The sequence below is a fragment of the Psammomys obesus genome, unplaced genomic scaffold (genome assembly GCF_907164565.1).
Source record: "Psammomys obesus unplaced genomic scaffold, mPsaObe1.curated_primary_1811, whole genome shotgun sequence".
NCBI classification, from domain to species: Eukaryota; Metazoa; Chordata; class Mammalia; order Rodentia; family Muridae; genus Psammomys; species Psammomys obesus.
The window spans coordinates 14,187,637-14,199,976 of record NW_026585895.1 but is presented as its reverse complement, the minus strand read 5'-3'; the positions used below and the strand labels follow the sequence as shown (position 1 = coordinate 14,199,976).

The 12,340-nt window shown below is 44.2% G+C and overlaps 1 protein-coding gene across 2 annotated transcripts in view; it reads left to right on the top strand.

Annotated features, from left to right (window-relative positions):
• The window catches only part of Myo3b (myosin IIIB), a 306,408-nt gene that overhangs the window by 59,893 nt on the left and 234,175 nt on the right, over window positions 1-12,340 (top strand). The gene's annotated exons all lie outside the window — the stretch shown is intronic.

The window sequence follows — 12,340 nt, the reverse complement described above, 5'->3', positions numbered from 1 at the left end:
TGTTATTTATTTCTGAGAACCCAAGAAGGCGGGGATGCTATAAAGAAATATCTGCATTTCAAGTCTCCTGCGAAATTCAATTCATGTTTCAAATGGTTGGAAGGGGAGAGAGGGAGAGTCCTTTAAGGAGAATGCCTTTCATCAGAAGGCCAGCATCCGTCAGTAGAAACGAAACAACGGGCACTTTAATGACTGATCTTCAATAGTGTATGCGCAACAGCAAATGATAGTTACTATGAGTAATTGTTCCCTGAGTACACGATGTGCAGTCACTTGGAAAGAGGCAGCCGGGACACAAGGGCCTTTTTGTTCACAAGGGCTGTGCAAGATGAGCGAGCCCCCAAGACACAGGCATCATACAGTTGCCACAGAGCAAAGCAGAGGCAGGAGGCTGGAATTCCCCTCTCAGACACTGGTTAGGTAATTAGAGCCAGCAGTGGGGGGCAAATGAAAGCCTTACTGGGAGGTTCTAAATAGATCAGCGTTTGCCGGCTTTGGAGAATTCTTCAAAGCCCTCAAGTAAGACTGAAGTGCTGGCGCAGGCAACCAGCAAGTCTCACCAGGCTGGATGGGTCCCTTGGAAGCTTTCAAAGTCCCCCAAATCCCAAAGGCTGACACAGGGAAGGGGGTGACCTCTGATTTCAAAAATAAATGGGCACAATGCATAATGACAGTGGACGAAGTTCCATGACTAAGATACGTGTCTTCCACGTAGCTGTGTGTTCAAGTCCTGTATCACAGGGCACTTGCCCTTCGAGTCAGATCTAAATCTACACAATATTTACTTAATATGATTATTTCATATTTGGAAATAGAAACTGATCACAGTGTGGAGTTAAAGTTCTTAAAGGAATGAGTCTCCTCTTCTGCACGGCTGGAATGAGCTAGCTGGGGTTGGAATCGGGCAGGCTCAATAAGGGTCACTGACATCGACAGTGACCTGAACTGTGACTTGGAGTTCTTAGAGATTGGAGCAGACAGCGGTTAGTGGTGGGTTCCAAGCTTCCCGCCCACAGACTAACACAACACATGCACGTTAGTAAGAGGACTCCGTGGAGCTGTAAGGTTCATTCTAGTTTGTTCTATGGTACCACACAGGTGGAAAGAAAAGATACATCTGAAGGAGATGATAAACACATTATCTGAATCGCTGTTCTAGAGTGCCTGTGAGACAGGTCCACTTGAGTCGATCGCTCAGATTTTGGGCATCTGTCAGAAGAAAGCTGGAACATACCTCCCAGGGCAAGGGTGCTGGTAGCTTTGGTGTTATGAAGCAGCCACATAGAGAAGATGGCGCTGACTCATCCTTCCCTCCCATTTCATCCTGTGATTTGTTTTTCTACTCTGTGCTGACAGCGATAAATCCTGGGCTGAAAGAGATGGCTCAGTACAGAATACTGTTAATTTCTCCATTAGAGGAGGTCTCGGATTACAGTTCGTTTGTTTCTCTTCTTCATTTCTTGTGTGTATATGTATGAATTTACGTGACCATGCGCATTTACGTCTTTCTTGTGCAAATGCTAATACGTTAAGATACACATGAAGTCATTTGCAAATGTTACACATTTTCTTCTTGCCAAAATGACACATTTATTACAGTGCTTATCACTCTGTATCTAAGGTGGGTAGGGACCATGACTTCTCGTTGCTGAGTTTTGTTTTGTTTTTTGTTTTTCTTAAAGATTTGCTGATTTTTATTTTATGTATATGAGTATCCGCCCGTGTGTATGTCTGTGCATCACGTGATTTCTGGCTGCTCGTGGAAGCCAGAAGGGGGCTTTGGATCCTCTAGAACTGGGGCTATAGACTGTTGTGAGCTGCCATGTGGGTGCTGGAAAGCAAACTCAGGTCCAGAAGTCAGCGCTCTGAACCGCTAAGCCATCTCTCAAACTCCCTGCCTGGTAATTTTAAAGACCCTCCGTCCACACTGAAAGCTCACGTATATGTGAGTCTGGCCCTGCATACTTTATCCCATCGTCTCCTTATCTCTGAGCTGCATTTTCCTAGCTGCGAGCACGAGCTCTCATTTAAAAGAAACAAACATTGAAGACAAACTTTCTCTGCTGCTTTTTCCTTAGTCACTGCCTGAGAAGCTGTTAATTTAAGGACAGACAGGGATAATCTCAGCGGCAGCTCCTTTAGGACTCAAGTGGAAAATGATCTACTCCTGCTCCAATCCTTGTGCCTCTGGTTCCCTACCCTATTCCTAAACATGACTGAGTCTTGCATAATAAGGAGGAAGCGATGCAGATTTTTCTCTGTCTGCTACTAATGACTTCTCAGGAGTCTTTTTCCTGTCTGTCACTGAACCAGCCCTAGTCCTGAATGCCTATAAATTTAGTTCCCTATGCCAGTTGCTACATGACAACCTATTTAGAATTAGACTAAAGTAGAACAACAGGGATTTACCCATCATTGACTTAGATGTCATGATTTGGGAGGAGGGGGTCAGGAATTTAGGCACAGCAAGGCTGGATAAGTCTGTCATTTTACATGATACGATCTGGAGTCATTCTGTGTCATCTGCCACAACTGGCTACTTGACCACATTTGCTGACCTGGTTCAAATGGCTAGAAGTCCAGGCTCCCTGGACCCCTCTGTACGCGCATGGCGTCTCTAGCAGGAGAATTGTGCTCAACCAATCCAAGGGGAGGCATTTCAAGAGACAGGAAGTAGAGGTTACCATTCTCTACACACAGACTCAACCAAATTCCAGAGGTGAGCAGGGCAGACCCAACTCTCCGAGGAAGAGCGTCAAAGAAACTTCGTGAGGCAGTTTGTAATAACTGTTTTTGGTATGCTCGGAGCAGGCAGAACTTGAAGTCAGAGGGATGGAGCTCGCTGCTTTTTTAACTCCATGAATGTGTGTCTACCACTTATGAGAACGAGTACAAGGTAATGGTTCAGGGAGAGGTTCATTCAACAGCCCAGCTCTCGATAGTGGCTGGTTACCGGGCCACAGCTGTTGAGTGACTATCAATTTGACTTGTGATTTGTCAAAATGTCTTTGTGGAGTGTTGTAGTTCAGATGATTGGGCCCAAAGTCAGGGTGTTAGTTTCCACATGACATCTGTCATTCTGGCCCTGAGTTAGCCTGTCTGCCATTACATGTGCGGGTACCAACTGAAAACACAGACAGATGGCCGTTTGTGGGAGAAAGAAACGCAAGTCCCTCTGGAGCTGTGATGGGGCTTTGAAATCTATTAGTGTGTGGCTGGTACTGACTTACATGCATGTGGATGTTTTGTGTGTTTGAATATGCTAGTAGAAAGATTTTATTAAATTAATATTATCTCCAAATAACTTTGTATGTTCTCAGGCAAATGCTAATGAAGAAAACATTTATTTTACTTAAAAGAAAATGTTTGCCCCCCCTTCTATTTCAAAATTCCCATGATTCATCGGGTCTCTTATTTTGGATTGATCATAACATGTTCTGTTTTTGTTTTTGTTTTTGTTTCTTTTGACCATTAGCTTAAAAAGTCCTGTGTGCTTGCACCACAGAATGGGTTCCCAGGAGTAGACTGTGCTCATTAAAAAAGTCAAGACCTTCTCTTCAATGAGACGAGGGTGTTTCTAATGTTGCTCTTCTCACAATTACATCCTGATGGAGAATCTGAAGTATGTGGGTCAGAGATGTGGCCCTTTTAAATTGTGGAACTGTATTTCAGATTAAGTTACCCTACACTCCCATAGGATCTTGAAGTACCCAGGCAAACCCTTCCTGTCACCCATGGATGGAAAGAATGATTGATCTCAGCTAAGAGCAGAAAGTTATTCTTTTCTGCACACCCCAACCTAGCCTGCTCTAACTCACAGGCAAGACTCAATCCCTAAATATCGAGAGTATGACCAAGGCAACCGTCTGAATGTACTGACCTCTTATTCCTAGTGGGCTTTTTTTTTTCCTCTATTGAACTCCATTGTCTCAGAACATACTGCTATAATAAACTACCCTGTGCTTCTGAGCAAATGTAAACATTCAGTTCCAGCAGCCTTGCAAGTGGAGGTTGAAATTGCCACAGGCAGTGCCCTTTGGAAGCCTTTTCAGCACAAAACAACCTGAAGTACAAATTGAAGACACCATGAGCTCCTGTAATTATTTCTGCAGCCACGTTGCTGAGAGTGTGACGCCTTCACCTCCCTCTCCTTTCTCCGAACAAAGGCGCCTCCCTCGCCTCCCTACACTTGGAAGCTTAAATTGCAGCATTTCCCACCGAGGGCTGTACTTACTCACTGTTTCTGGAACATGCTGTAAAACAGCAAGGTTGCCCCTTCCTCGGCCCTAGGTGGCATCTTTAGCATTGGCTGTGCTCTGCAAGCAAGTCAATGGGCTGGTTTCATGCTCGTGGAGATTTAACTTCTCATTCTTTTCTCAGGACGGCTCTTATTTCTACGTATGAGAGAAATGACATCTTTATTTTCTGTGGCAGTAAAGACCCCTTCTCACCTTCTGTATTTGTTATTTTTCTTTTTTGGTGACAACATGCCACCATCAAAGCTACTTATAAAAGAAAGTGGTTAACTGGGTTTACAGTTTCAGAGGGCTCAAGTCCATGATGAGTCCATGATGGTGGAGCAAAGGTGTGTTGGCAGGATCAGCTGAGAGCTCACATCTTGATCCACAAGCAGGCGACACAGAGGGAATAGCACAGGTCTTTTGAAACCTCAAGACTCCCACGGCCTCCTGCAACAAGGCCACACCTCCTAATCCTTCCAAAACAGTTCCACCAACTGGAGACCAAGTATTCAAACATATTCTTATTCAAACCACCACACCTTCCTAAAGACTTTCCTGGTTGGACTCTTCCACTTCTCTTTTCTCCAGCTTCAAGAAGGAGAGACCCCAAAGCAAACACTCCTTTAGAAGGGAGCACACCTTCAGTGCAATTGGGCTGCTTTTCTCTGGTTCTCTCTGGCTGGAACCCTATGTACTTTATTTGAAGAGCTGGTACTTCATGAGGTTGGTTACTGGCCCTTTGACTGGTATGCAGAAGCCAGCTCACCGCCTGTCTTAGTCACTGTTCAATTTCTGTGAAGAGACACCATGACCAAGACAACTCTTATAAAAGAAAGAACTTAATTGAGGGCTTACTTTCAGCTTCAGAGGTTTAGTTTTTGTCACCATGTGGAGGAAGCATGGTAGCAGGTACGGTGCTAGAGATACAACTGAGAGCTGATCTGCAGAGAGAGATTGAGACTGTGTTTGGCATGGGCTTTTGAAACCTCAAACATCCACCCTCCCTGTGACTCACTTCCCCAACAAGGCCACACCTCCTAATCCTTTCAAATAGTGCCACTCCTTAATGACTAAGCATTCAAATATATGAGGCTATGGGGGGGGGGCATTTGTATTCTAATCCCACCGCCTACCCCCAGAACAGCTCCTGAGCCACTGTATTAACTCTCTTCTTCACCAGTCCCCATTGCGGAATGAATGCGTTTTTCTAAAGACATTTTTTTCTTTTAATTTACAGCTATCATATATTTTAACATGACATTTGTCAAACCTAAAAGAAGACCCTTTAAAATGAACAGGTCAGGGATGTTTGTCACATTCACAGTATTGTGCAGCTACTGCTTCCATCTAGCTCTAAAACATTTTTTTCCTAATCTCCCTAAGATGAACCTTTTACCTATTAAGAAGCTGCTCCTCGTTTCTCACCACTCCCCAGATGCTGGCCCCCACCATTCTCGATTCTGTCTCCGTGAATGTCCCTGATCTGGAGGTTACATTTACTTCCTGTAAGTGAAAGTATGTAGTATATGACTGTTAGTTCCTGGCTTCCTTCTTACCGTGTTTTTGAGCTGCAGCCATGTCATGACATGTACAAGTATGTTAATCATTTTATGACTGAAAAATATTCCTTGTATTTGTGAGCCGTAAAATCCACTCATCCATTGATAGATATTAAGAATGGTTCCACTGTGTTCATAATCTTTCTGTTGCTGTGATAAAATATCATGATGCAAAGCAACTTGTTTTGACTTATGATTCTAGAAGGATAGACTCCATCAAGACAGGGAAGACATGACAGCAGGCAGAGATAGCACGGTGACAGGAGCAGTAAGATGGCTAATTACATTATTCAGCTACATACAAGAAGGAGAGAGAGAGAGATAGACAGACAGGTAGATGCTAGACAGATAGATGCTTGATAGATATTTGATAGATAGATGATAGGTAGATAAACAGATAGCAAGAAGTGGAATAAAGCTATGCAACCTCAAAGTCCACCCACAGTGACATCCTTCCTCCAGCAAGGTTCTATATCCTACGGATTCCATAATCTCACCAAACATTGGCATCAATTGGAAACCAAGTGTTCAAATACATGAGCCTGTGAGAGATATTTACCATCCAAACCAGTACCCCATCTTTTGATGTTTGTGAATGGTGCTGATGAGAGCATGTGAGTGTACATATTTGTGATGAGCAGTTGCTTTTAGTGCTTTGATTGTAAACCTAAGGATGAAACTGCTGGAGAATTCTGTGTAACTTTTGGGGAATCGCCATACAGGTTTTCACTGTCTCTGGATGGCTTCACACTCCCACCAGCAATGTGCAAATGTCTCAATTCCTCTGCAGTACTTGCTGTTTTAGAAAAAAATTTAAGCATGCCACAGTTGGAAGTGGCGCCTCACTTTGGTTTTGACTGCATTTCTTTTAATAACTAAAATAATATTGATTTTTTTTTAAAAAATGTACTTCTTGGCCATTTGGATGTCTTCTTTGTAGAAACGGCTTGTTCTTTTTTTAAAACAGGGTCTTATTATGTAGCACTGTGAACTTGTCATGTAAATCAAGGTGGCCTCAAATTGTAGGATCCTACACCTCTGCTTACTGAACACAGGAACCACCATATTCAGGATAGTGAACCTTTATCAGAGATATGATTTATAAATATTTCAGTGTTTTATCCCATGCTGGGGATTGTCTAGTTATTTTCTCCACAGTATCTTTTCAGATATTAAAAAAAACCAACAAAAAACAAACAAACAAACAAAAAACCCAACAAAACACCTTCACTTTTGATGAATGTCTAATTAGTTTTTTCTTTTATTGTTTATAGTTTTGCTGTCACACATAAGAATCTATTGCCAAATCTGAAGTCATTCAAATTTATCCTTATGCCCTGTTTGTCTAAGAGTTTTATGTGGTTTGGCTGTTATACTTAAGATGTTGATTAATTTTGAATTAATTTTATATACGGTGTAGGAAGTGAGTACAGCTTTATCCTTTGTGTGCGTGTGGGTTCAGTTTTCCAAGCCCCACTTGGGGAGACTGTTCTTTCTCAATTGATTTATTTTGGCACTCATGTTGAAAATCAGTGAGACTTAGATAAATGGGGTTGTTTCTAGACTCAATTCTGTTCCACTGATCTATATGTCCCTTTCTATGGCAGCTCCACACCGACTTCATTGCTATTGTTTTCCAACAAGTTTAGGCTCAAAAAAATCTTTGTCCTTATTTTCCAATACTGTTTTAGCACTTGAAAGTTTTTTTTTTCTTTGTAACCAACAGTATCTTATACCTGTGCAAACATTCTTCTCTGTCCTCCCCACCGCTTCGAGCCAAGTGTCCTAAGATACACGTTTCTTTGTTTTGTTTTTGTTTTTTTTTTCCCAGTGAGAGGTTTAAAGAGACTGCAGTCTTCAGGCTTGCTGTGTTTTCCCATGAATCCCTCTTAAGGTTCTCTGAGATAGTCTCACGCTTTGCATATTAAATGCCTCCCATGTACTCATGTCTTAAATTCTTGCTCTTGAGCTGTGATGCTACTTGGAGAGGTTCTGGAAGCATCTGGAGTTGGGGTGCCTCTGGAGGATGTGGGGTCCTGGAAGCAGTTTGCTTTCTGCTTCTTCTCTGCTGTGAAGTAAATGGCCTCCTCATCATGTTCTTGCTGCCATCTTCTGCCAAATGCACAGATTGAAGAGACCATGGATGGAATTCCTTGACATCATGAACTAAAATAAACCTCCCTTCCTTAAGCTTGTTCCTGGCAAGTGTCTGTCACAGAAGTAAGAATTCTAACACAGGTGCCATGAGACAGTGGTAGGAAGATAATATGTGATGGACATCTTTTTTGGCTGTCCAGCTGGGACCCTCTAAATGGTGTCTTTGTTTGCGAGCAATCAGAGTACAAGGAGAAGACCCGATATTTATTATGAGCCCTGGCTTTTAGTAAAGATGATTTAGCAAACAAATCACTGCTCAAATGTGAGTAAACAACAGTTTTAAGACTGGGAAAAGGTTCCAACCCTACTGATGACGATTGGTGGTTAGTAAGAAAGTGCTTAAATTGTGACTGAGATAAATCAATGGGCAAATGTCACTGCAGCAAGCCTTGATTGGAAGGCTGTTTGGGAGGAGGAGAAATGTTAATTTTGCAATGAGCTAAGGCTAGAGAGCTTTTTCAGACTGTTTTCCTTGGCCACCTGACAGAAGCCTGCATTAGTTAGTACCTTTCCTGAGAGGCTTGGGGTCTGTAATAGATGATTGTCCGTTATTTGCCAGGGAAACCACAGCTACCTACAGTTTGGGGAGTATTCTGACCCGTCATTGCTTGAGCTCTGACTGTACCTACAGCTCTTGGGTGATTTATGTAAGGAGTGAGGATTTTCCACCCACACACCTGCAAATGTTTCAGGGTTACTCACAGAAAAGACTATCTGTCTTAGGTAGCAGTAACAAATACGCCACCGTTTTCCTTCCTCTATTGTTAGTAGTTGGCCCTGTTGCATTTCAAACTTGTAGGGTTTTTGATTTGTTTGTTTTTGGTGATAGGAAGCAAGAGAGTCCAGCATATTTTATGAGTTAAAGGTGAGTCTCTTATTGAACATCCGCAGCTTGGGTCCCTGCTTTGCTTTAGTCTTCTGCTTTGGTGAGCCACTTCAAACAGTAATGAGCAGGCTAGACACCATAGCGTGCCGGATTTAGTTTAGAACTGTTCTGGCTTCCTCTAAAACAAGGGTCTGGACTCCCTGTGTGAATGGCTGATATGGGAGATGTCGATCCTGTGTCTGACCTACGAGTGCTCAGGTACCTCTCGGGAAGTGCACAAGGGGACCCCATCAACACCTGTCAGGAAAATATTGGGAGGAATCTGAAGAGCCTCTCCCCTGAGCTCGATGAGGAACCTGCCAGCTTTAGCCTGGAAATGTGATTGGATATGAAAGAGGAAGAGGCTACAGCTGAGTCCTTCAACTTGAAGCTGCAGCTGCAGCTGTTCTCAGGGCCAGCCTCCCTCCAAGCATGAGCTCTCTGCAGCCGTCCTCGGAGCCACTGACCACATCAGAATGTCCTTAAAGAAAAGCTCCGATACACAGCTGCCTGGACCTCAGATTAATGTCAGTAGCTCCAGCCTTTTAAAAGTATCCCTTGGGGGTTATACTAAAGCTATTTGATGGTTTCCCTCCAGGACCGCTTCTTTCCTCCTTCCGTGCTTACCTCTTGGCTACCCTTGCATCCTGGCAGCTGCAGGAAGGTTTTTCTCCAGCTGTCTATCAAGTCTTCAAAAGGCAGCCAGAATGTAATTGTGATCCATTTTCCACACTTCAATAGCTGTGGGTAACACACACACACACACACACACACACACACACACACCCCTCAAAATTGCAAGGAGAGGGAGCCAGAACTGCCTCGTGACTCACACAGAGCCCATACGGGTAATTACTGCCATTCATTATTGGCCCAGGAAAGAGAACAAGAGTCTGGATGGTTTTAGGGAACCAGAAGCCTACCGAATAGGGAGTGGGGGGGGGGTGTGCTTCCTCCCCCCCATTTCCAAAAACAATAGCAGGCTGCTGCCCACCCCCCCTCCCAGGGCTTGTCTGTGTTTTGCTATGCTTGCTTAGCATACAGCTTAGAATCCTGCAGGGGGACCACATTCTGCCAAGCCCCTCTCCCCAGAAAGCCTCTATAACCTTGAACAGCACCGGAGCTTCCTGTCTGCCTGGGTGAGGGTTAAATAGGTTCAGTTTCATTCATTCCTGAGTGCACTCAACCAGCAAGCTGTCAGGAGGTCCCAGCAGAGCCAGCATCTCGGGAAGTGTGTGCACTTCCTTCTTCACTCTGACCCCTGTCCTGGGATACCTTTTCAGACAAGCTAGGGGTTGTCTTTCTGGTGGTCTCTAGGCATCCTCTTGGTGCTTTGCATTCCCTCTGAACGTGCTGTTCTATCGCCTCTCATTACATCTTTAACTCATTCGACAGCAAACCATGGCTGGGAAAGGAGAGGGCATACAAAACCATGTCCCCTCTAGCTCACAGCACAGTTTCTCCCCTTCTGAGAGAACTCTCTCAAACCTTGGTCTCCCAGTAAGAGCTGTCACACCCCCTAGCTACCCTGTCTCTCAACATTTAGCTTAAAATAGTTTCTTACTTGAATGCTCAGGAGTTCCCTAATACTTAGTTGGGGAGTTCTCTCAGATGGGGGATTGTGAGGGGATGTGAACAAACACCTCTCCACTCCAGGCAGGACACCCATGACAGCCAAAGAAAGGATTCCCAGATCTCACTTGTGATCTAATAACTTTATTGGGTTTGCTTTTAGGAGCATGGATGGATGACTGCCCAAACAGCTGCAGCACTAAAAGCATCCTACTTCAGCCAAGGGTACTGACCTCCCAGAAACTTCTTAGGTGGAATACCCCCCCCCTTAGGTTAACATTTCACCTCCTGCAATCTCTAGTACCTAATGTCAATGGGATGGAAATATATGTGGGTGGAGGGGCGGGGCTTAGGAGGTAGGTGGGACTGGGATCTCATGGGAGAATCTGATGATTCCTGCATCCTGTCTTTCTGAAGGACCATCAGCAGGTCCAATCTTGTGAAGGTCTCCTGTGGTTAGTCAGACTTCTCTGACTAAGAGAATGGCCATATTAAGCCTAAGGACAGAATTCCACCACAGGAGTTCTAGAATGGGAAGCACATAGGAAAGGCGTCTGCTGCTGAGGCTGCGATGGGCCCTCTGGAATTAGATGACAATAAAAGACACATTAATGCTGTTGACATTGCGTTACTCAGCACCACCCAACTTTGTCCCCATCTTGTGCTTCATGGGGGTTCCATCCACGTGGACTTACTTTATACGGCACCAGCCATCCTGTGCAGGAACTCGTCAGCTCCCGGAATTGGTAGTAGGTCACTGAAACCCTTACTCATACTTTGGGGACTGTCAACGTTTACTTCGGATCACTTGCATCTGTTCTTCCTGTTACTGTTTTGTTCTCCAAAAATAGCAAGCAGTTCTCCTCTTCTCTGGCTTCTGAAGACTGGGGCTTCAGGAATAAGAAGCAGTGTTTAACCTCTGATTTCTGGGACCCACTTATTTTGCAGACTTTTCCTCACATATTAATTACACAAGGTCAGAGAGAACCTGGAGACTTGACGAAGGTGAACAGTCTCTTGATTTACCTCCAGTCTTTAACAATGGGGGAGGTTGTGCTTACCACCCCTTACTGAACACTCTCTTCACAGCTGACCTTGTGTTTAACCTTTTTCATGAGTCATGCTTTAACGCTCATTTATTTCCGTAGTGAATGCATCGTACAATCCTATTTTACATTCCATGGAGCTAAGGCTTAGAGCACTCAGAAATGTGCAGTGGGTCAGGGAAGCGACTTCAGAGCTGTTGCGCCTAGGCTCTCCCAGCCACAGCTTCTGTTTCTGACTGAACCTTGGTCCAGGCCCAGGCATGTAGCTGGAATGTTTACACTCCTTATCATTCAGGATCTAAGCGGAACAATGCAAATGTGACCTCTAAATGACAGGTGTCTGGGCTCATTCAGAGCCAATTCCAAGGCTGACTTAACAGGTTCTGATGGACAGGGTTACTATTGATTGTTACTGTATTCATAGCTGACGTGATTTGCCAAATGTCCTAGTTTCATTTCTGTTCCTGGGATGATAAAGTATCCTGACAAAAGCAACTTGGGGAGAAAGGGGTTTATTTGACTTACAGTTCCAGGTCACAGTCTTTCATTTTGTGGAAGTCAAGGCAGGAACCCAAGCAGCTAGTCATATCACACCCACAGTCAAGAGCAGACAAAAAATGAAAGCAGCCATGCTGCCTACTTACTAAAGACCCAGCTAGCCCTTTCGACTCCTGTATTGCCCAGGCCTCCAAACCAGGCAATGGCACTTCCCACAAAGACCCGGGTCTTCCTACATCAGCTAACAATCAAGATAATCTCCCCCAGACATGCTCAAAAGCCAATCAGATCCAAGCAAATCCTTAATTAAAACTCTTCCCACGTGATGTTCTAGGTTGTTCAAGTTGACAGTGAAAACTAACAAGCCCACCAAGTATTCCACATTCACTAATCCTTCAGTAT